This window comes from Zosterops lateralis, assembly GCF_965231275.1.
Source record: "Zosterops lateralis genome assembly, chromosome: Z".
Classification (NCBI taxonomy): domain Eukaryota; kingdom Metazoa; phylum Chordata; class Aves; order Passeriformes; family Zosteropidae; genus Zosterops; species Zosterops lateralis.
In genome coordinates, this window is record NC_139800.1 from 54,179,859 (window position 1) to 54,202,022 (window position 22,164).

Sequence of the window (22,164 nt, forward strand, 5' to 3'; positions counted from 1 at the left end):
ATAATAGCACTGATACCTTCTCAAAGAGCACTAAAAACATCTTGGGATCCAGTGATTTATTATTTCCATAGTGCATCCTGAATTTTGGATACGGATAGTTTTTTATGCCTTAATGTCTGACTTCTCAACTGCAGCTTGAGCACTGGGGTCCTGCTGGGATCCATCTGCTTTCTGAATATTTATCACCTGTGTGGGTATTGCGTGGGACAATTCTGGCCATGCCTGGGACTGAGAAGCCTTTTATATGGACACGCAGAAAGGCCTTTTATATGGACAGAACAGAAAGGATGCAGTTCACTTGCCTCAAGCTGTAGTGGTGGTGTGGGAATATGTGAGATAGAGTGCAGCAGCACAGCTGTGAACTGTCCTGCTCATATGTGTGTTCCCTCCCTGTAAATAAATGCAAGACAATTTGAAATATTTTGTCTGCTTTTAAAAGGGCATGAAATGAGACAGGACTATCAGGCTTTAATCAGAAGTAGTATGTGATGTGAATGCAGGACATTGACTCAGCAGACCAAGTGGTCTCCCTTAGAACTATGTCCAAGTCAAACCTTTTAAAATGTTCTAATGTAAACACCACTGTAGAAAGGTGTTCTGTTGTTGTACAAAAAACCACACGAACATTTATATCAAAAAGCTACCAGGTAATAAAACGTGCTATAGTAACCATTTTCTGTATTACCTTGAAGATGTGCCATTATATTTCCTACTGAATAACTTGTTAAAAAGCTCTGCAGATGTCACAGATCTTTTTTAATGTCATGTACTTTTGAGAAGTTTTCTATGAATCATTTTTTCAGCTCAAGTGTGTCAGAAAAACCATGATTTAGTATTCTCATTTTCTGTGTTATATAAATCCTCTGAGGGAATTCCTTTCTAAGACAGTAATTTCTGTAATCTCAATGTTTTACTGCATAATAAATGTAATTAGAATGAATATTTTCTGCTCCACTCAGAACAATGTACCTATGCCCATGAACAGGTATCTAAATAATAGAGTGGTCATTTCCAACTTAAGTTATTCAGTCTGAATTGCAACAACTCATGCTGGATTATTTCAAAGAAACTTTTCAAGTTTCAAGACATCTATTGGTGTCTATTTAATATTCTTCTGTATGCCAAGAAATAGTGAGTTGAAGTAATAGCAGCTGAGTTCCTCACCACCTAATCTGAGAGGAAGGCTTCTTTGAAGCTTTCTTTTTTCTAATTCCCCCTACTGTTGCTCCTCACATGGAGAGACTTCTGGCTGCCAAAAACCTGTCAGAGCCCTTCAGCTGACATAAACAGGGAAGATAGTTCACTATTTCATGGAAGTTCCTTTAATGAATAGGAGTTGTTCAGCCAGTTTCAGTTGTGCAGTGCTGATGGTATTATTATGACAGTTAAAAGTGCTGATTTTAACTAAATACGTATTTTTAAAACATTATAGGTGTGTGTAAGGAGATGATATATAAGTTAGTGAAAGAGAAAGAAAAGAATTTTTTCTAGAGACAGACCAGTGAAATGTACATAGTAGTAATTACAACATCCTATAGAAGGTTAATATTTGTTCTCAGAAATATTATTTGCTGATGACAGCTAGAAAACCTACTAACACTTGGGTCTCAAAGCAAGCATCTGTCTACAAGAATAGCTTCCTAATCAGATGAGCATTGCCATTAAAGCAGCATTTGTTATCTGAAATAAGCATGAAAGACACCCTTAAATCCTCATATCACTTTGAAAGTTAAGCCAGAGAACATCTTGAAAATGTATATCCTGGCAGCTAGTTTATGGATTCACAGATGACTAAAAATATATATTGTTTTTAAACTTGAGCAGAATGAATTCTTATGGGACAGGAACATAAGAGGATTTTTTATTGTTCTTTCCAATTACCATATCATGTTATCAATTACAGCACATCATCTACTGCTTTGAAACTGGCTTGCTTTAAAAGAAATAATGCAAGATTCTGTCTAGTTTCAATTTTGGTCCTGCAAGGGTTAGGGGCTGAACACACAGTTCAGAGCATTTATTGTTTCACAGGCTGGACCACAGAGAATATAGACAACAAAAAAGTTTTGCAAACTTACAATAAAATGTGGCACATTTATTACTTTAATTTGTTTTTCTTAGACATAAAAGCCATAGTTCATCAAGAAATTAACACTCAGTTCAACATGTATGCATATACATTGTATTAGAGCTGCAAAAAATGTTGCATTTCTTACAGAAAATTCTGAATATGGCAAAATGTATCTTGTGAGAGTGCAGCAAGGTTAAACACTAATACATATGTACACCAGTCAGGTTTAATAATGTTTTCTCTTCCTAAGCATTTAGCTTTTGCTACATCCCTGAGGTAGTCCCTCCATCTGCATCTCTATCACTGGTGTCTTCATCTTACCTTGATTTCTGGCTGCATTTTAGGACTAAATTATTTTATTTGCAATCTTCAGGTCTGATGCAAGGTCTTATGATGAAATATGTGTTATAAAAGGTGAGACTAAATGGTCAGGCTGTCTCCTTTGATCTCAGTCTCCAAAATGTTGTGAAGGATGGCAAGATGTCATGAGCTACATCCTTGGCTGGGCCCTACTGGCAAATGGTTTGGAACACAGGTGGAAAGTTCAGGGAGGCAGGATAGTTCTTATTCACCTCTGAGTTGACTGAGTTGTCTATTGTACAAACAAAAAGAGGCAAAGATTGTTCTGTCTGAAGATTTCTGTCCATTCACCCCATCTGCATCAATCTTATACTGAGCTGGATACTTAAATCTTCTGTGGCAGCTTCACAATTATGGAGATTGCAGTCTCTGTTAGGAGAAGAACCCATCTGCCCCTGGAGAGAAGCTACCTTTCCTGGATAGAGTAAGTAAGTGTGCCTAGAACCACTATTTCAATCCTGTTTGAATTTGAATCCAGGTAGACAATATCTTCATTGTTTTGTTGTGAGACTCTACTATAGGTGACTTGTAAGATGCATATTCAAAGTCCATCATACCAAGGAAATAAAAAGGGGTAAGACAAACAGAAACAACATATTCTGTTAAGTCTCTCTCTAGTAAATGAAACAGTCCTAAAATAGTCGACTGAGAATATTATTAAATCAATGACATCAGTTTATCTGTCTCTAAAGATGTACAATGTAATTAGACTTCTACAATATTACTAGTCTTCAATATAGACTTCACTATTCTCCACTGCCATAATTTCTTTGCTGTGCTTTGGCTACTTTTAACTTTTGCTGCTGCAAGAGACTTTAAAAAAAAATATTCTTATTCTATTTTAAAATGTTCCCAGTATTTTAGATGAAGTGTAATTTCTAGATCAAAAGTGTCTGTTATTTAACTCTGAACATAATGATGTCTGTGATTTAAGATGTTGCCATTGGCTTTTTAGCACAATTTTTACTTTGTTGGAGGTTCTAGGGAAGGGAAAATACTTAAGCAGCATTATTATTATGTCCCTTAAGTTTAGCAAAGAGTAAGCTATTTCGTTTTACTTGTTTGAATGGCTTGGTTTCAACTGTTACACAGTGATTGAATCATGATGCCAGTTTCTGAGAAACAGAGAATGAAACAGTTACATTCATTATTTAACTGAGAACCACACTTTGCTGGTTGGACCAATGATCACTGAATATTTTTACCAAAACCTGATAATTTCTTCTGACTCCTACTAAAGCAGCCAAGATCAGCCACTCAGAGGCTGAAAAGGGCAGTTACGTGCAGCATCTGAACTTAAGAACCTAAGAGAATGATAACAACAGCGGGATGTTAAGGGTGTTAGAGGTGTCACATTTGGAAATGTCTGTGCAAAACCAACCGTGATCAGCATCTAAACTAATCTCTGTTAAGTATATCATATCTTGGTATTGTAAATCTGTTAAAACTGTTTTAACATTGAAATTCTACTGATAAAGCAGCACAACACACAATATGTGTGAAAATATAAAGACTTGGGCCATGCTTTCATATGGTGGAACCAAATAACATAATAGATGCTACAAGAAACTCTTAAGTCTCCTATAAAAATTATTTTGAATCATTCTAGAAGGTGATAGGCTTGACAGCTCTAAGGCAGCAAAGTTAATTGGGAACTTTGGCTTACAGGGAAGAAAAAATCAGCTACACCAAGTGACAACTTATCCTTCAGGGAGTGTGGGTTCTGCATTTTCTTGTGTCCCTTGCTCACAAATTTGAGGCACTTAAGTCTCAGCAGAAATCACAGTGTGGGTCCAAATTCTTCTCTAGGTCTTCTTTCTTGTCCATCATTGTATCAAAATTTAAGCATTTTACTTCTGTAGCTTTTTTTCTTGCTCACCATAATCTTTTTTTCACACTTAGCTGCTATATTAGTGCTTATATGTCAGATTAATGAGGTACTGCTTAATAGCAGCAGCAGCAGCATTGTTATTTCTTTCCAGAAAGTAAACTGCTATCCTCTGAATCAGATTCTAACCCTAGGCAGTAAAAGTATCCTTCAATATTTTAGGAATCATCAGATTCCCTCTTCCAACGTCTATCTCATGACTGCAAACTTGAGAGATTCACATTGTATTCCTTTTTTTTTTCTCAAAAGGAATTTTTCCTGGTCTCCAAATAACTACCATGTTACTTCCCCCTCTCTCTCCGTAAGTACAACCATCTTAAATTGCTAAATGTGGGAACTATCCCAGCAAAAGCTTATAGAAACATTCAAAACCTCAGAGAAATGAAACTGGATTTGTAAATGTTCACACATTCTCTCTTCACATCAAATTGCATGATGAATATAACCTGCATTCTCTGTTTATACATTGTGATTGAGCTTACTTTGACTTCAAGGGTGTTTACTCCATGAAAAGTTACAATGAGAATACCATTCTACTTATAGATTGGTTTTGCTCATTGCTGTTTTGCCTTTCTTCTTTACAAAAGGCCACAATAAAATCTAAGTGATGTTTAACTCCCTCTGGCAATGGCAATAGCACGCCCATTTATTTATGTTGATGTATCAAAACCAACTATGCTGAATACTTTAGACCCACAGAAAATTCTTTCCCAGGCTGATGTTACGTATGTAAAGAATTTATGTAAATAATTGTAAAGATTTTTTTTTTTACTTTTGTCATAAGGACAGAAATGGCAAGAAGGGAAGAAGAACCTAGACCTTGCTGTAGTATCCTAAATTAGGATGAATATTGACCACAAATTACTATTTTTACTTTGTCCACATCAGGAAACAGACCCTTCCATATGAAATTTTAACAGGAATTTTAAAATTGCTTCTCCTCAATAGATGTTATTTTCCAGTAATTTTTTAGAATATGTGTTAATTATAATGAGAAGGTTTTATGTACCCTGTACAGCAGGGGTGTTGGTTAAAATTCTAAGATTCTAGCTCTTAGCAGAGAGGAGAGGTAACAGTGTTCAAATGGAATGCAAACATATTCTGACACACACAGCCCCTTGAGTATCTTTCACAGCAATTTAAGTACCTGCTGGCAAACTTACCTTTTCCAAATATTTTTCAGAGCATGGAATAAAGATACTGGGGAAGCTAAAGATTTTATTTTTTCATATCAAAATAGTGGAAATGTCCTGGCTAACATAGAGTTCAAAATGCTATACCATGTCCACTCTAGATTTATTTAAATACTAAGTTTACTTTTTCATAATTACTCAGGAATTTAGAGAGCTTGCTATTGCTCTAATTTATCCTAAAGAGGATAAATCTCTCTGTGCAAAGCGATTGAGATGTCTGGCAGCAGCTCTTTGCCATTCTATGCTTTCTTCATTTGTCTTTTAATGTTAAAGGGCGTTAGCTGAAAATCTCCTTCCTATTTGCATTATGTAGTGATTTGATAAAGAGGGAATTAAATGCTAAAAGGCAATGTCAGATCCTTTCAGCACCTTGTACTTTTTAAAAGTTACCTTTAAAGCACTCTTTTTTCTTAGAAACCTGAAAGCCATTATTTTCTGTGGATTTTGGCACCAGATATTTGTTTAAACTCAGGCAGGGTTTGTTCTCTTTAGAAAAGCGGTAAAAAATAATGATGGATGAGTAGTAGGATGAATGTAACCAGGCATTTATTTCATATGCATGTAATTTTATTATGTCAAAGCATTTGTATTTATTTGTTAGCATAACTAATGGTGACAACACAATATTTGGAAAGCATAAATAGGAAGACAGATAATGTAACATATGTTGATTAAGCTTTTCTCATCAAAGATAAAAATATTTTTATTCATATGCAGACTTTTTATTCAGATATCAGATTCCCTATTCGGACATCATAATGAAAAAAAACCCTACACTGCAAGTTTATAAAATGTAAACAAGTACAATTCTGAAGGTCTGCATTCAAAACCTTTGGAGACTGGCACACATAAATGTCCTTTGTAAGCCATTAATTGAGTTGATTGTTAATTGAGTTTCTTCATAATACATAAGTGTCACCATTTTTTCTTAGGTAACCCTCTTTCCATATGCAATTTTACTTCATACTCTTTTGAGGACCCTACGTAAGAGGTTACCAGCTGCAGTCATCTTTCAAATTCTTTTCAAAAGTGACCAGTTATCTCACTGTTCTGCATATCTGCATATAAAATATGCTTGAAAAATGGCTCTTTAATTATTGGGATACAATGTGCCTGAACAGCTGTTTTTTAGGCTCATTGACTTTCACTGCCTTTAATGATAGGTTATCTGTTCCTGCTGCCTTCCTGTATTCCTCATTGCACTCTTTAAAATGCTTGGAAATGTCAGATCAAAGTCTTGAAATGGGAAAAAAAAAAAAAAAGGCCTAAACTATGGAAAAGTTGAGTTCAAACCAAAATAGACCATTGTGACACAGTAAGAGGAAATACTCTGATCTTTTTTGGGTCATTGTTACAGGTACAGGAGGAATTATTGTACCTATTTAACATCCTACCTATTAGCCTAAAATGTCTAGAAGAATTTCTAAAGTAATATCTGATTGGGATTCTAAGATTGACAGAAGGCTGAACATGCAGAGCCCCTTAATTTTAATGATGGGAAAATAAGCTAGAAGAATACCACAGAGAAGTTTTAGGATTACTTGAATTAGTCAGCTGTTATGAAGTTATTAGTCAGAAGTAAAGCTAATGCATTTTCAATTTTGACTACTTACTTTGAGTTTGGGAATTAATACATTTTTATACTGGCATGTTTCCCCAGTATCTTGGCAGTGTTTCCTGCCTAATACAAAATTTCAAATTCAGAGATACAAGGAAGATCAGCATGATATTTTTTCTGGCAGTAATGTCAGAGCACCTGCACAGACATCTGAAAGGAAAGTCTGAACTGTTCTGTAAGTAATGTAGTCTATGTGACTCAGGCACTTGAATTTGTCTGATATCTCACTGTGAAAAGCTTCCCTAGTATCTTATGTGTGGAGACCCTGGATTTCTGGAAGGACTCTCCTGTTTAAGAGAAACAAACTCATTGTTCTCTTTGTGGAGAGTTTTTTTTTTTTTTTTTTGCAAGGTGCTAGTTTTGACTCTAGTTGTAAATCTTCTCCACAAAATTTTAAATATATAAGTCTGACTCATTCCTGTTTTCTGCATATATTAACCAATAAAAAAAGACCTCCATTATAAACAGCTATGTCAGTTGACTGCAATATTTGAAATACAGCAAAGCATACAGGTAATGGAGCTCTATAAGCAATCCTCTGTGGTAGACATTCTAAATGGGTGAATTTATTCAAGTGACAAGGTTGCATGTCTAGTCAGCTTGAACTGTAGCACAAATGTAAACCTTCAGGTAAGGAGTAGAAGCCTAGATAGCACAAGGAGGTGGTAAATTGTCACAGTAAATCATCACAGGCTCTTTTTTATTAGGTTCCAAGAGTCTCATGAATTTGAATTTCTATAGTAATAAATTATCTTCTCCTAAACCCTGTTTAAAGCACATATAGCCTTTGCTCAAGCTGTGTAATGATTTTGCTCATCTCTACATGAGTTCATTTTTCTTCCGCAAACATGCCCTAGGAAGATGAAAAAGGATAAGAAGCTCTCCTCTACCAGAAGGCAAATAGTTTCTGAAATTGTCAATTTTTGCATAGTATATTATGCTCTTTTCTGATTCACAGGCTGAGACAGAATGCAGTTGAGGAAAAAAAATTAGCATACTAACTCCACAAAAGGCTTCAACATGTTTTACAGTATGCTGGATGAGTTTCTGCTTGAGGGTATGAGTTTCACACTTGAGAGTATGTATAAACAGCCCACTGCCTCAGTGTCTGACTGCATGTCCTGAGAATGCTCTGAGCTGAATACAGAGTCAGACTTCTCCCAAAACCCTTCTCCCACAAAGGATCAGCTCTGGTAGTATAAGCTGTGTATCCTTCAAAATATGAGAATGGTAAGGCAAACAATCTTCCCATTCCACGAGCCTGACACATGCCTTCTTGAGAACTTTAAATGCTGAATGTCACTGCAGAGTCAAACTGTATTCAAGTTTTATGATAAAATAATTTTAAAGAGTACTGGCAAAGATTCTGTTATTCATGGCAGGAATGTGCTTGTCTGGTTTCAGGCTGAAGCTTACTTACCACTTCTAAGGGAATGTGCTTGCTGGTTTTAGACTGTTGGTGGTGTTTTTTCAGTCTGGTTGAATCTAGTACTGCAGCAATTTTTTAGCATCTGTTATATGCTATGTGAAGATTAACTTACTGAGGTGATTTTTTTTAATAGTAGAGAGGAATGGTATTAGTATATATATATATTAACATATGTGAAGCCACATATGCTTCCTCCTGGATTACAAGGAGTCCATTTTGCTCCCTGTCCCCATTCACCAACTCAGGAGGCCAGCTGTTCTGAGAACAACCTGTCTAATTCTAGAAAACTGAGGCAAAGAAGGTGTTAAGTACCTCAGTCCTTTCCTCATCTTTGGTAAATATCTTGCCATGTCCAAAAAAGAATTGAGGTTTTCCTTGCCTCTCCTTTTGCTACTAATGTACTTATAAAACCATTTTATTCATTCTTCACAGAAGTGACCATATTAAGTTCTAATTGAGCTTTAGCATCTCTAATTTTCTTTCTTCATGACATTTCAAATGACCTTTGATAAATGAAGAGGAACTATAGGCAATATTTAAGAATGTTATGGCCTGCCTATCAAAATATTTGCAAATGCAAGTATTTCTTTATGCTTAAATTCTATGGAAAGTATAAAATTGATATTGCCAGTTTCTCCCCTAAACATGTAAAAATGATGTATAGATGTGACACTTAGGGACACAGTTTAGAAGTGACTTGGTGGTGCTAGGTTAGAAGTTGTACTTCATCTTAAAGGCCTTTTCCAACCTAAATTATTCTGTGGCTTTATGATTCCAATCATCTGAGCACATTTAGAATTCATGTTTTCTCCAGTCTTCCCCAGTTACTTTTAATTTTGCCTCTGTTAGTTCTTAGTAAGAGTCATTCACAAATAATGAATCTGTGTTGCTTCAAAGAAAACAGAAAATTTTAAATAAAGAGGGGCAAACAGGAAAAAATGCTCAATTCTGTGAATTGAAAATGGGGAAGGCTATGAATCACTGTTCAAGCCATTAGCATAAAGAGTGAAACCTAAAAGCATCATGTTTATATTCTGAGTAGGGATTAAGTGTTGGGAATTCAGGATATGACTTGAAAGGTTTGCAGAGCCATTATCCTTTTAAAACCATGAGAAAGAAAAATCAGTCAAATTATATTTTTTTCCTTAGAATGATTAGAAAAAAATCATGGCTGTCACCAAAGAGGTGTCTGAAGTTAATACTAAGCACACTTGATAAACATAGTATTACAAGATTATGCTTTTTGAAGTCTTGCATGAAAACAAGTTTTAATTCCCTCGGTTTGTAAACAGCTTGAAGTGACTGTATCACATCCCTTTTTCTACCTCGTCATCACCAGAGAAATCTCATTAGCAAAACCAAGTTACTGGTGGAAGTTCTGACCTTGAATTCTTGTAAAGCTTAGGAATTCACAAGTTGAACTTTATTTCATGGACAAATCAAGTACTATTTCTCTTCTTAAGTACAATATCTTTTTTCAGGTACCCACAGGAACCAGAAATCTGAAAATTTCTCTGGCGGAATTAAGCTCCTGTATCACAAGTCAGAGTGGACAGACTCTGAGGCAAAATTTGCTGACATCTTCTCCCCTCTCCAACATTTACTAGTCTGCTTGTGTGAGTTTGTATTAATTTACACATAGGCTAATGATATGAGAACCTCAGATAATTCCTGAACACACCCAAAGATCATCCTGAGAAAAAAAATTTAATTGTCCTGTATGTGTTGTGGATGCTAAGATAAATTCAGACAATAAATAAAGTCAATAAATTCTTTTTTTCTGTAAGAAATTAACAATGCCCAAATGTTCTGCATTATGATGACAATATGTGGCACTTTGGATTTAAGTTAACAATAAAGAAAACCTGTCAGCTGTACTCATTTAGTCAAAGTAGGGTTCCAAAACTTCAGGTTCTGGCTTATGTTTGCTGGATCCTGAGGGGAACACTTCTCACAGTCTGTGTGCTTAGTGTCTTACAGCCATCTTACAAACATGCACATAAAAATTATGCACAAGAGGAAAAAATGTTGCCCTGAATAAATACACATTTAATAAATCACTCATAGTATTACCAGATCTGCTAGGACTTGGGAGAGCAGCAAGAATAAAATTACTCACTGCTTTTCTTTCCTACCTGATCCACAGAAAATGCATCAATTTCAGTATGTTCAATAGAATAGAATGTTATAACCTAGACAAGAGAGAGCCTTTTCAAATTCTGGTCATTACAAAGTCTGAAATTGTACTTAGGAGTTAAATATTGCTAAGTCTATTGCTGAAATTGTTCTCAGCCTTCTCATTGCCTTTTTCTTGACATCTTTGCTCAATAACATCTATCTTTTCAAAATTGCAGATGAAGCAGCTTCTATTCTTCTTGCCTTCAGCACAAGTGGCCAGGTGCTCTGTTAGAGCCTTCTGAAACCCATTTCAGATGGTCTTCTGCATGGTTCTACATTTGGCATTAGTTGTACAGGGGAACAAACCAGTCCAGTCCTTTCAGTACCAAAAGTATTTAATGAGTTGCTCCATAGGTGATAGGAAGTGACATTGGTTACTCTCATGGTAGATAATATAAAGCCCTGCAAATCTGGCTTGTATGAAACATTGAGAAAAACATAGCAGAGGTGTGGGGAAAGGGAGGTTTGGTATCCTTGCGTATCAAGGCTGGGACCTAGATTTTCCTTCTCTCTGATGACATTCAAGGCATGTCTCTGCTGGCAGGGCACCTGAAGAGCTGCAGTGGTATCATGAGTGGCTTTGGGCATGTAGCTTGGTGCTCATACATGCAGCTTCTTTCTGTCACTGCTCTCCTTGAAGGGTTATTCCAATGGGCTGATTCTGCTAACTCATGGATGCCAAAAGGTGCCCTTGTCCTTTTTCTGTCACTTGGCAAGCTTTGTTTTCTAGTCTTCTTTTCATTTCATGATCCCTCAGGTATAAAAATTCACCTCTTTCCATAGCACTGGAGGTGTTTTTGGAAATAGCTTGACTTATGTAGATTCAGTGCTCATTATAAAAACTTAAATCAAACAATAAAGAGAATCTGATAATTATTATGCCCATTAAAAACAGAATTGCATTTAAGGGAAGGAAAAAATGAGTTTGTGGTACCCTAAATATATATATGGTATGTCTCTCTATAAAGTATTCTAAATCAAAAGTAGGGAGAATTACTAAGTTTTCTCATGTATGAGCCCTAATTAATTTAATTGTAACATTGGAAATTAACAACATTTCAAGCTTATCTACTATTCACACACAATCAGAAATGGACAAGAAGGGGAGGTGGCCTGTGCATGCTGTGTTTTTGTTGCTCTGGTCATCAAGTTATTTTTCCTTACAAACATTCTACCCTGTAAAAATTATGTTATTGGCCATAGACCTCTAAATCTCAAGCAAAATGTCCATGAGATGGTAAATCAGAAGTAAACATTTGTACTTCATCTGGTTAGAAATGCAGTTATGCGATATCAAGAAAAATATTTGGTAGCTGAAACTAAAGAGATCTAACGTTTTATTCATTCATATGCACTGATAGTGAAACACTTTTTAAATTAATTTTGTTCATTGGAGTTTTCAATTGATCAAAAGGAAAATTTGAAGCAGTTCTTTGAAGGACTGAAAAGTTTCCACATCTCTTTTCTTCAGATTAAGTAGTTTTATGAACTTTGTTTTCTTCTGGATAATACAGGTGGAACCAGGGACTTATTCGACTAAGACTCTTGTTCCTTATATTAGCTTCAGGCAAATAGGAATTTCAAGGTAGCCACCTGTCTCTGGACTGTCTGAAATATTTTTTCAGAACTAATGGTTTTGGTTTACTTGGCAGGAAAGTAAATATGAGAGAGTGTCAGGTGTCCCTGGAGATAAGCTTATCAGATGTAAAATGTCTAAGGCTGACAAAAATAATTATAGGTCTAAAAGGAAGTTTAGAACTGATTTTAGTATATCTTAATTTAGTTGCTTTCCAAGGTGTACTTATTTTCTCTCTTTTAAATTATTTTGTGAGTGATGCAAAGATTTTTATCACAGAGATGTGGGCTAGAGCAGCATTCACAAAAAACAGCCTTGTGCTGCATTCCTCAGAAATGCCTTGAGTATTGAAAATATCAAATTTAAGATATGTTGATGAAAATACAAACCCTATGTTTTAATTTCTTGAGTTTCTAGGATTATGTTAGCTTAATTTTCTGAGTACATTTGCTGTCCCTGAAGAGCCCTGCCACCAGCTACCCCTGTATTTATAGAAAGGGGACCATAGGACAAACTTCAAGATAACTGCAAAAAAGGAAAATATCAACATAAAAAAAGGAGTTGAATAAACAATAACTCAAACCACTACATTTTTTTGTGGTTACTCTTTAGTGCTTAAAAGAGTGAATAATTCCATTGGAAAGGGATAAGATCAGTCTTCGTATTGATATGATAAATAAATGTGGTTTCTTAACAACAAAAAATTTTTTTCAATGCCAGAATCAGTGGATTTCTATGCTCTAATTTTTCTTGGTCAGTGTGAGATGATACTGTTGCCCACCTTCAGGCAGAGGGATGTATTTTGTACACTAGTTCAGATCTTCAGGAATAGGTAAGATATAAATATATTTAATTTCAAATCTTAGCTGGTAAGTTAGAATTCAAATAACTTTGAAGTTGCTTTTTTTCTTTCATACATTCTTTTCTAATATTTATCTTTATTCTATGTTCCTGCTCAGTGAGTCCCAGCTCCAAGTCTGTACTCTGCAAATACTCATGTGCTTTATTGTCTGCTCTGCAAATACTCATACGTTTATTGTCTGCTGTGAACTTAATGAAACCATTCTTATTTACTAAGATTAACATGTATGTAGCCACTTCTTATGCAAAATTCTCATTTTGGTATCTATTTCAAAATTACTGTAGCTCAGATTTAACCAGAACTGGTTTCATGCTGTGCTGTGGTGTAACCCCAGCTGGCAACTAAGCCTCTCTCATCCACTTGTCACTCCGCAACTGACGCCAGCCAGTTCCCAAGCAGCAGTCCTGCCCAGCCTTCTCCCCAGTTTATATACTGAGCATTATGTCAGGGGATATGGAATGTCCTTCTGACTAGCCTGGGTCAGCTGCTCAGGCTGTGTCCCCTCCCAGCTTCCTGTGCCTCTCCAGCTTTCTCGCAGGCAGGTCATGAGAGGCTGAAAGGTCTTTGACTTACGGCAAGCACTGCTTAGCAACAGCTAAAACATCAGGGTGTTATCAACATTATTCTCATGCTAAATCCAGAACACAGCACTGTGCCAGCTACTAGGAAGTAAATTAACTCCATCCCAGATGAAACCAGAACAATACACACATGATTCCTCCCCGATTATAGACTGAATCTTCTTATGAATCTTTTTCATGTACTTGCTTTTCAGTCGTAAAACCAGTGGCAGAAAATTTGTTCTCTATGTGTGCTTGCAGATAAACAAATTAGCTGCTCTGTGAAGCATCTAACCTCCTTATTTTATTATGAAGTTTATCAGTAGTGGAGAACCCAACATTTGGTGCAGGAAGACAGGGAGGTGTTATTCTCCAAAGCCTATTTGATCTAAACCTGACAAGACCTCTGAAGATACTCTCACAGACCAGTTCAGGATTGGAAAATTGTGTATTATGGCTAAAGTTCTTTAGCCATGTTTACATGGAGAATCAAAGAGTAAAGATAGATGATATTTGAAAAAGTCTTTCCATAGAAAAATTGTATTGTGAAAATATATATATAAGGGAGAAAAGTAAGTAATATTTGGACTTAAAAACTTTTTATGCCCTTGGTCTTCCGCATTTTTTGTTTGGTTTATCTTTCATTCTAAATGGGAGAATATTAAATTTCTGCTGTAATTCCAACATACTGCTGCATAGAGATATTTTTGCTTTCTTGCCATAGTGGGATGCACCTGGCAGGAAAAACCACCATGGCTGGCTTTGAAAGTAGTGATTTTCTGGTTAAATGTACTCAATACAGACAAGGAGAGAATACTTTAAAGAGTGGGGAATGTCTGATTACAGTGAACTTTTGAGGCTTTTAAGAAATTGAGGGGGTGCAGGATTTGATACATTAGCTTGGGTGAAAACGAGCTCCTCTTTCATATAAGCAGAAATATAGGAACCTGAACGATGAAGGTATTTTGGTGCTTTTCATTCTTAAATATCTATGAGTATTTAATTTATTAAAATACTTGAGTTCTTAGTATTGTATCTGTATGTTTTTGGCTACATATATTTGCCTCTCAACAGGAGTTTTCTTCATTGTGCTTCATGTAGAGTTATTTCATAAATTCTCTTGCTGTATCTGTGTAATGTTCAGTGAATATATGTCAATGTTTGGCTGCCTGACCTGAAGCCCATTGATTTTGTTGATCATTATTTGTTTCTCTTATGGATTTTCATTCAGTTCTAAATTTACTAGTGTTTCTTGCTGCTTTTGGTTGTAATTTGGAAGCATGCTTTTGGCTTGTTATCTCATACAGTTGGTCCAGGTCTGCTGGGAGGTAAACTATGTATCTGTGAGTGCAAGATAGTGTTCTTTATAAAACAATAAAGAAAGAACCAGGAACATCAGCAGAATATCTCTTCCAATGACAGTCATTAGTAGCCAAGTAAAACTCTAATGCCTGATTATATCATTAGCAGAGTTTGGATAGGACACTTGCATCTGTTTAAGTAGGAGATTTCAAAAACCAAACATATCAAGAAACCATTTGTAGCAATGATTTAGACTGAGAGTGGAATTTCTAAATTCAGACAGCAACATTTTTCATTTTTCTAGTCAATTATTTTCTACGTCAGATGGAGATCTATTATATCTACTTAGCTGTTTTACAGTATTTTATCTTCCTCTCCTTAGGTCTTCCTCTCCTTTTTTCTGTAGAAGGCAGAAAACCCTATGTGTCTCTGAAGCTTTAGGAAAGAAATTATGCAGTTATAACTAGCCCATTACAGAACATTCACAGTAGTAAGAGACTAATTCCATGCAGTACATGGAAAGGGAATATCATTCAATGTAAAAGCATTTAACACAGGCTGTATTCTTTTTCAACTGTTATGCTTTCAAGAGCCTTCCATTTATAAGATCATTAATTTGTTTCTTAATTCTGCTGCCTTTAGTGAGGAGATCTTCTTTCTGTTTGGAGTCAATAACCTCTCTCTTATTACTGTTACTTGATTGTATACATCTGTGAAGGCATGTTTTGTGTACGATCCCATTTAATCAACCAGTTATGTTATGCAGTATATGGAATTTAATGTGTCTGTGTTGAAGCAATAGACGATGTGATTAATCACTCTGTTTATTGATATAAGCTCCTGCTTATAAGCTTTTAAGGAGCTTTGCAGGAAATCAATTTCAATTGTTAAGATTGGAAGGGAAGGAAGCCATGTCTTTTTCTTTTCCATTTGTGTTTGCATCGTTTTGTGACTTACGAGTTTAACTGTTGCTTGATGTGTTACTGCTGTTTCATGTTGAGTGCAGTGGTGCTTGTTTGCTGCCCTTACTTAGGATCTTTTCCTAGTTATAGAGGCTTCTGGATGGTATTAGTGTATGTATTTTACAGCTTTGTCTTTGCTTTTAAGATGTTATTCTCTATGTACGTACAAACATAAGCGAGGGTTAGATTTAGTAAAATTCTGGTTACTCTGCCTCTGACTCAGTGAAGAAGTTAATGTTCTGAATTATTTTGCCTCAAATCTCAGAAAAACGTGTATATATTTGAATTTCTATAATGTTCAAGTGTGAATTGATGAAGGGACAAGAGTTGAGGCTTTTGCTCCCTTGGACAGCCTTGTGCTTGCTAAGCAGTGAGGGAGGACATACTGTTAGGTAATTACTCTACTTTAAAGTAGCACTTCTGTGCCTCTGAGTGGTTTTAGAAACAGCCCAGCTATTGGAGCGGGTTATAACTGTACTGCTGAGTATTATTCCTCTGGTTAGCCACAGTTTTTGTTTTTACAATGCTGATCTATATTCCAGCTCGTGTATTGTGGGGCAGCAAACACATGCACAAGCTTGCCCAATAATGCACATGAAGTAATGTAGTATGGTAGTTGACATTAACCAGGTCTAACAGCTAAGCCAACTGCAATGCCCTGCTGTTCACATTCTTGCAGAAATCCGCTTTCATAATTCTAGGGTGTAAATGGCAAACGATGTCATGGAATTATTTCCCTTCCTTGTTTATCTATCTACCTATCTATCTGTCTGTTGGATCAGCTAGCTTTTTTGTATCTTAAACTCTTTGCATTACAAAACTCTTGGCTTTTCTATAAGTAACTGTTAGAAATTGGTGTAATAGAAGTGTGGCTGTCAAGTAGGGAACAAAACAGAAAAGTAACTGGACAATTTTTCATTTGGTTTGGTTCTTGACTACATTCATGTGGGGGTTTTTATAGTCCTATAATTATATGCATGGAATCTTCTTGTAAGAGTGAGAAAAAGTTCTGGAAGGTATGGTAGTGTCACAGCAGATTTTGTTTTTCTATTTTGCAATCATTTGACAATATTTGAGGAAGACCTGGATATTCCTTAAATCTTTTCCATCTTCCTGCCTATATACATTTTTAATTATGAAATACACTTCTTAACTTATACATGTCCTACCCCTTTCCTTATGCTCTACCTATTAATGATGGTAACAGAGCTTATAACAGAAAGATTATTATATTCCTGGAAATTGCATGAACTGTAATCCCTTCATGCAAGAGGACAGTCTGTTCTTAATATCTTTGTTACGTCCTCCACTTTCTGATTATAATACCAATCAGATGTCTTGTAAGAGCTTAGATACATGTTGGGGCATTATGTCAGCAAGGGGCTTTAGCTAACAGAGCTTAAACAATTTTTAGGTAACAAATTACCTTGTGCTGTTTTACCTGTTCACACAACATAGTTGTGAACTGTTGTCTTCAGTAATTCTGGTCACAAGTAAGTTTTATATCAGCGCTGCCAGTCCTTATGAATTCTTATATATTAGATTTTTGTAATACATCCTAAACTAATATGGCTTTTATTTGTTTTGAGGTTTCTTTAGCTCTATGAAGGAGCTGGCTACTACAGATGCTGCACAGATTAAATTCAGGAAAAAACACGTAAATGCATACATTTTTTCTTGGCATTGGCTTCTTTGAGAGATTATGATTTTGACTTTTTTTCAGGTAGACACTTATGTTCTGGCCTTGTACACTAGAGCTGGTTGAAAAAATATGTGGCAGAGGTTTTGTTTTGTGGTCAGAAACACACAAATTGAATACAGAAAATTTGCCTTCAGAACTGTTTTGATTATGAATATTGCTGCAGGCCAGTTTCTTTCCTGTTTCCTTTTATTTGTTTCTTTATTATTTTTATTGCTCTTCATTCTGATCATACTCCTTAAATCATGTTCCAATCAGCTCTGAAGTGTCCTTTCTTCCCTCAGCTCTCTTCTCTTTCAGCATTTTTATATTTTCATTGGAGAGTTTTAAAGCTTTTATCTTCCTATCTGTGAGCTTTCCTCAGTGCACACAAAAAAATAAACATAGATGCCACCTCTATGGCATTCTTAAAATCCCTTGGAGACAAGATGCCTGTCAACTGAGTGCCAAAACACACAGAAGAAACACAAGTTAGCTTTCAAGACTGAGGCACTGAAGAAACATTTGAAAAACAACTTTCCATTTTCTTTGTTTTCCCCAATTTTTTACTTTTCCTATATTTCCCAATTAAAGGGAAAGGTCTAGATGCACCTTTCCCTTATTTTTCTTTAAAGATACACTTTTGATTAAACTTCTTAATGATTTTTTTCTGCTTTTGGGGTAAAATTCCAGGGTGATCCCACTTGCATCTTGGCTAGAGATATTCACTTTACCGACTGTGGTGTTTTGGGCCTGGTATGATTTAAAATGCAACAGAGTCTCTGCTCCATATGTTTAGAACTCAGAACATTTCTCTGTGGCAAGTTCTACAAAAATTGTTGGCAGCCTGATGCAGTTTTGTGTACACAATGAAATGTAAACCACTCGTTGCATGCCTGAAATTTTGTCTGTTAGCAGAGTAAGAAATGGAATATCATAACTGCAGTGTGAGTACAATAGCCTTGAAGAACTTCTTTAAAATACCTATACCCATCTGGAGAACATGCTTCTTCAGTTTAGGTTTCCTTTTCTCACAGGAAAAGCTTCTTGCTTGTTCAGGAAACTCAGTTTGAGTCGTGCTTCTGCTCTGCTGTTGCTTCCCCTTCACTTTTGATGTCTACTCTAGATGCAGGTTGAGGAAGTTGCAGAGCTTGACAAAGAAAAGTCTTCAGAAGTGTTGATGTGTCAATGTGGACATTGTCAGTTAAGCATTGTCAGCAAGTGAAGCTTAACAAATACCACTGGTAGTTATCCTGGGAATGGTGGGGGCCAGAGCCCATGGAAAAAGAGCAAAATGAAGAACACTGCTACAACAATCATAGGAATAGTACAGGTATGCCTACATATATATAATCCTTCAAAAGGCAAAGACTAAAACAACGAACAGTCTCCGCGTTTTGGAGATACAGATTCATCTGCATTACTTATAAAGCATTTAAAATATTAAAGGCATCTTCTTTTTTTTAAAGCTTTGCTACTGAAATTTATTTCTGTTATAGTCTTTAATTTAAATGTATTTGTAAATAGTTTGAATAGGAAAAATTTAGCTTTATGTATTGAATTTTTAAATTTAACTCATGTTTCTCAGTAAGAATTTACTTCTTAATGAATGAAAATCTCAAAGGTTTCAGGACAGATTAGTTTAAATTTTGATTGCACACTTCCTTTCCCGCAGTGATCCAACAGTATATAGTAGTCATTTGGCCTTTCCTTGTCTCTTTCTGCCCTTCTTGATGCTTAAAGAAATAAAAATTCGTCAACGTCAGGCTGGACTCAACACAGTAGCTGTAAAGAGTGTTGCATGTATAGAAGGTAAAACAAGAGGTAAAGTTGGATATGCTGCATTTTAAATTGATTGGACAGTATTTTGTTAGGAACGCTTGTAAATTAAAGTCAATCTGCTTCTAATTTTTCCCATTTTTTAGTCTTATTTTTGTTGTAAAGAATGGCTCATCAGATATACTCTCCTATTTTCTTCACTATAAAATTGATGAAAATCAATGGGGAGGGCATGGAATCTTGAGATTTCATACTTCCATTGAATAGACCAACATCCTGGTCCACAAAATACCTAAGACTCCACTTTAATTATGCAGTTGTAGAAGACTTCCATGCTTAAAGGAGAAAAAATAATCTGTGCAAATAGAGGACTAAAACCACAGGGATCTGAGGCTGACAAAGCAAAGTTGAAGAGTCTCTAAGCACTGCATTAATTTGTGTTATAAAGGCTGACTTAAAGCTGCATAAAGATATCCTAAGGCTAGACTCTAAAGGTCTGTCTTTATTAGTATTGTCCTTTAGTTTTACTTTTTTTCTTGTATTTTATGCCTACAATACGTGTAGTCAGAAGTCATCTCCATGACAATGGGCAGTGTCTGTTCTGTGTCTTCTAGAGTTGTGTGCATGATTTCATTTTCTGGAATTGTTCCTGAGAAATGTGTAAGAACATACTTAATGTTTCTTGAAAGTTGTACTGACACAGTTGCACAGAAACCAGAACATTTCTCTCTCTCTCCTAATCTTTGGTTCCTTTGTGGACAAGAGGAATCTCCTGAGGTGAATGAGCTAAGACTAACATTTGTACCACCAATTGTTTTGCAAGATGTATATGTTATTAAATACAATAACAAGTAAACAGATTAAACAGGTCCCCTTTGGCTAGGGACCATGCAAAAAAACTTAAAGAAAAAAAACCCAACAAATTTAATTACTATGTAGTTTCTCATTTACTTTGACAGGAATAATGAGTAGAGCTGTCTAAAGTGCATGGGCAATCTGAAGTGAAAAGAAACTATATAATTCAGACTTTAATGCTCATCTTCTAATATTTATCATCAGGCTAACATTAGTTTTACTGAAAAAGGGAAATCATTATTAACTTAATACTCCAAATGCTTCTGCTGTTTGCATGAAGGATGGTTTTCTTCAGGATGAAAAAGCAGGCTGCTTGTCCTGGTTCCTGCCAGAACAGGGTTAATTTTTGCAGTAGCCAGAAGGGGTCATGGCTAGGATCCAGCGGTTATTCTATTCCCCTTCATGCAATTTTCCAAGGATAGAGGGAAGGGTTTCTTTGGGGTGGCATAACATGGCAGTGATTTGTGTATTACCAGCTCTGCAGGGTGAGCAATAACCTGTGAATTGTTCTCCTCTCTCTGGTAGACTTTGTTATTAGTATCATTGATTTTCTTATTACCTTGATGGATACAATAAATTTTTCTTATCACAACCCATGACCTTTACCTTTTGTGCTTCCAATTCTTCTCTCCAGCCACCCACAGGGATAGGAGAGGGAAGGGAGAGGAGAACAAACAGTACATGGTTTTGTGTTTCAGTGGGAGCACTAAATTGGGGAATAACTTTGCTAAACCATAACACTGCTTCAAGTTATTGTCCTTTTCTTTTGCTATGAGATAAAGACTTGGTTTCAAAATGATACATGGTAGAGTTTATACACTGCTTAAAACACAGAATTAGGTGGAGAATCCAGAAAAGATAATTTTTAGAGTTATTCAGAAATAAAGTCAGAGACGTACAAAAGCCTTGTCATTAGTAGAAGTTAACTTTAAACAAGATTCTTCCTCTAGTTCTGGGTTGGAAATACTTTCCAGAAAAAGTGCTTTCCCAGCCTGAAAAAACATGTGAGACACATACAGTTCCTACTCTGTTTTGAACATAGAAGGGGCAGGACAACAAAGGGGTCAGAGTGATATTTTCATTCAGCCCAGATTAACCAACCATTCAGGAAGAGCTACACTGGATCCTCCTCTACCTGGGGAACAAAAATGCTTGTGGGAGACTTCTGAGTGGATTCCCTTTGCTCCCAGGCTGTGGTGCCTCTGTGATTCTATTCATGCTTTCCAGGTTTAATCAGAAATTACTATCACACAGATGTTGCTTATTTCTTGTCAGAGAATGTACCAGATACAGAATGTCCATCTACAAATCATTAGATATGAGGAGAAATTCCTCTCTAATTCTCATATCATATTGAGTAGTGGCATGTTTTCCAGTCAATATCCTAGTTATTAGCACTTTCTTTGAAAATATAGCAAGTTGCTGTGTAATCTGTGCCAAAATTCTAAGGGTTTTTTTGTCTACTTTGAGGTGAGGTGGTATTTTCCCATTTTGGACTACTCTTAGCATCTTTCTATCTTTTGTTTTGACTTCAGAGCAATGCCAGAGATGTTAGTCTTCAGTTCTTTCAACTTAACATGTTGTCTTTTGATGGATAAAGATTAATTGAGCCAGTAATATTTCCATATATTATGTTACATATAGGTATAAATATATATAATATCACATCATATATTATATAGAATGTTACATATAATATATATTGTATAACATATATATATTTGTTACATATATATTATTCAAATGTGTGTATATCAATCTATCTAGAAGGATATGGATATAGATGTAATACATAGATAAGTGTGTATGTGTGTATATGTATATACATATATATATGCTTATGAACCTATGTA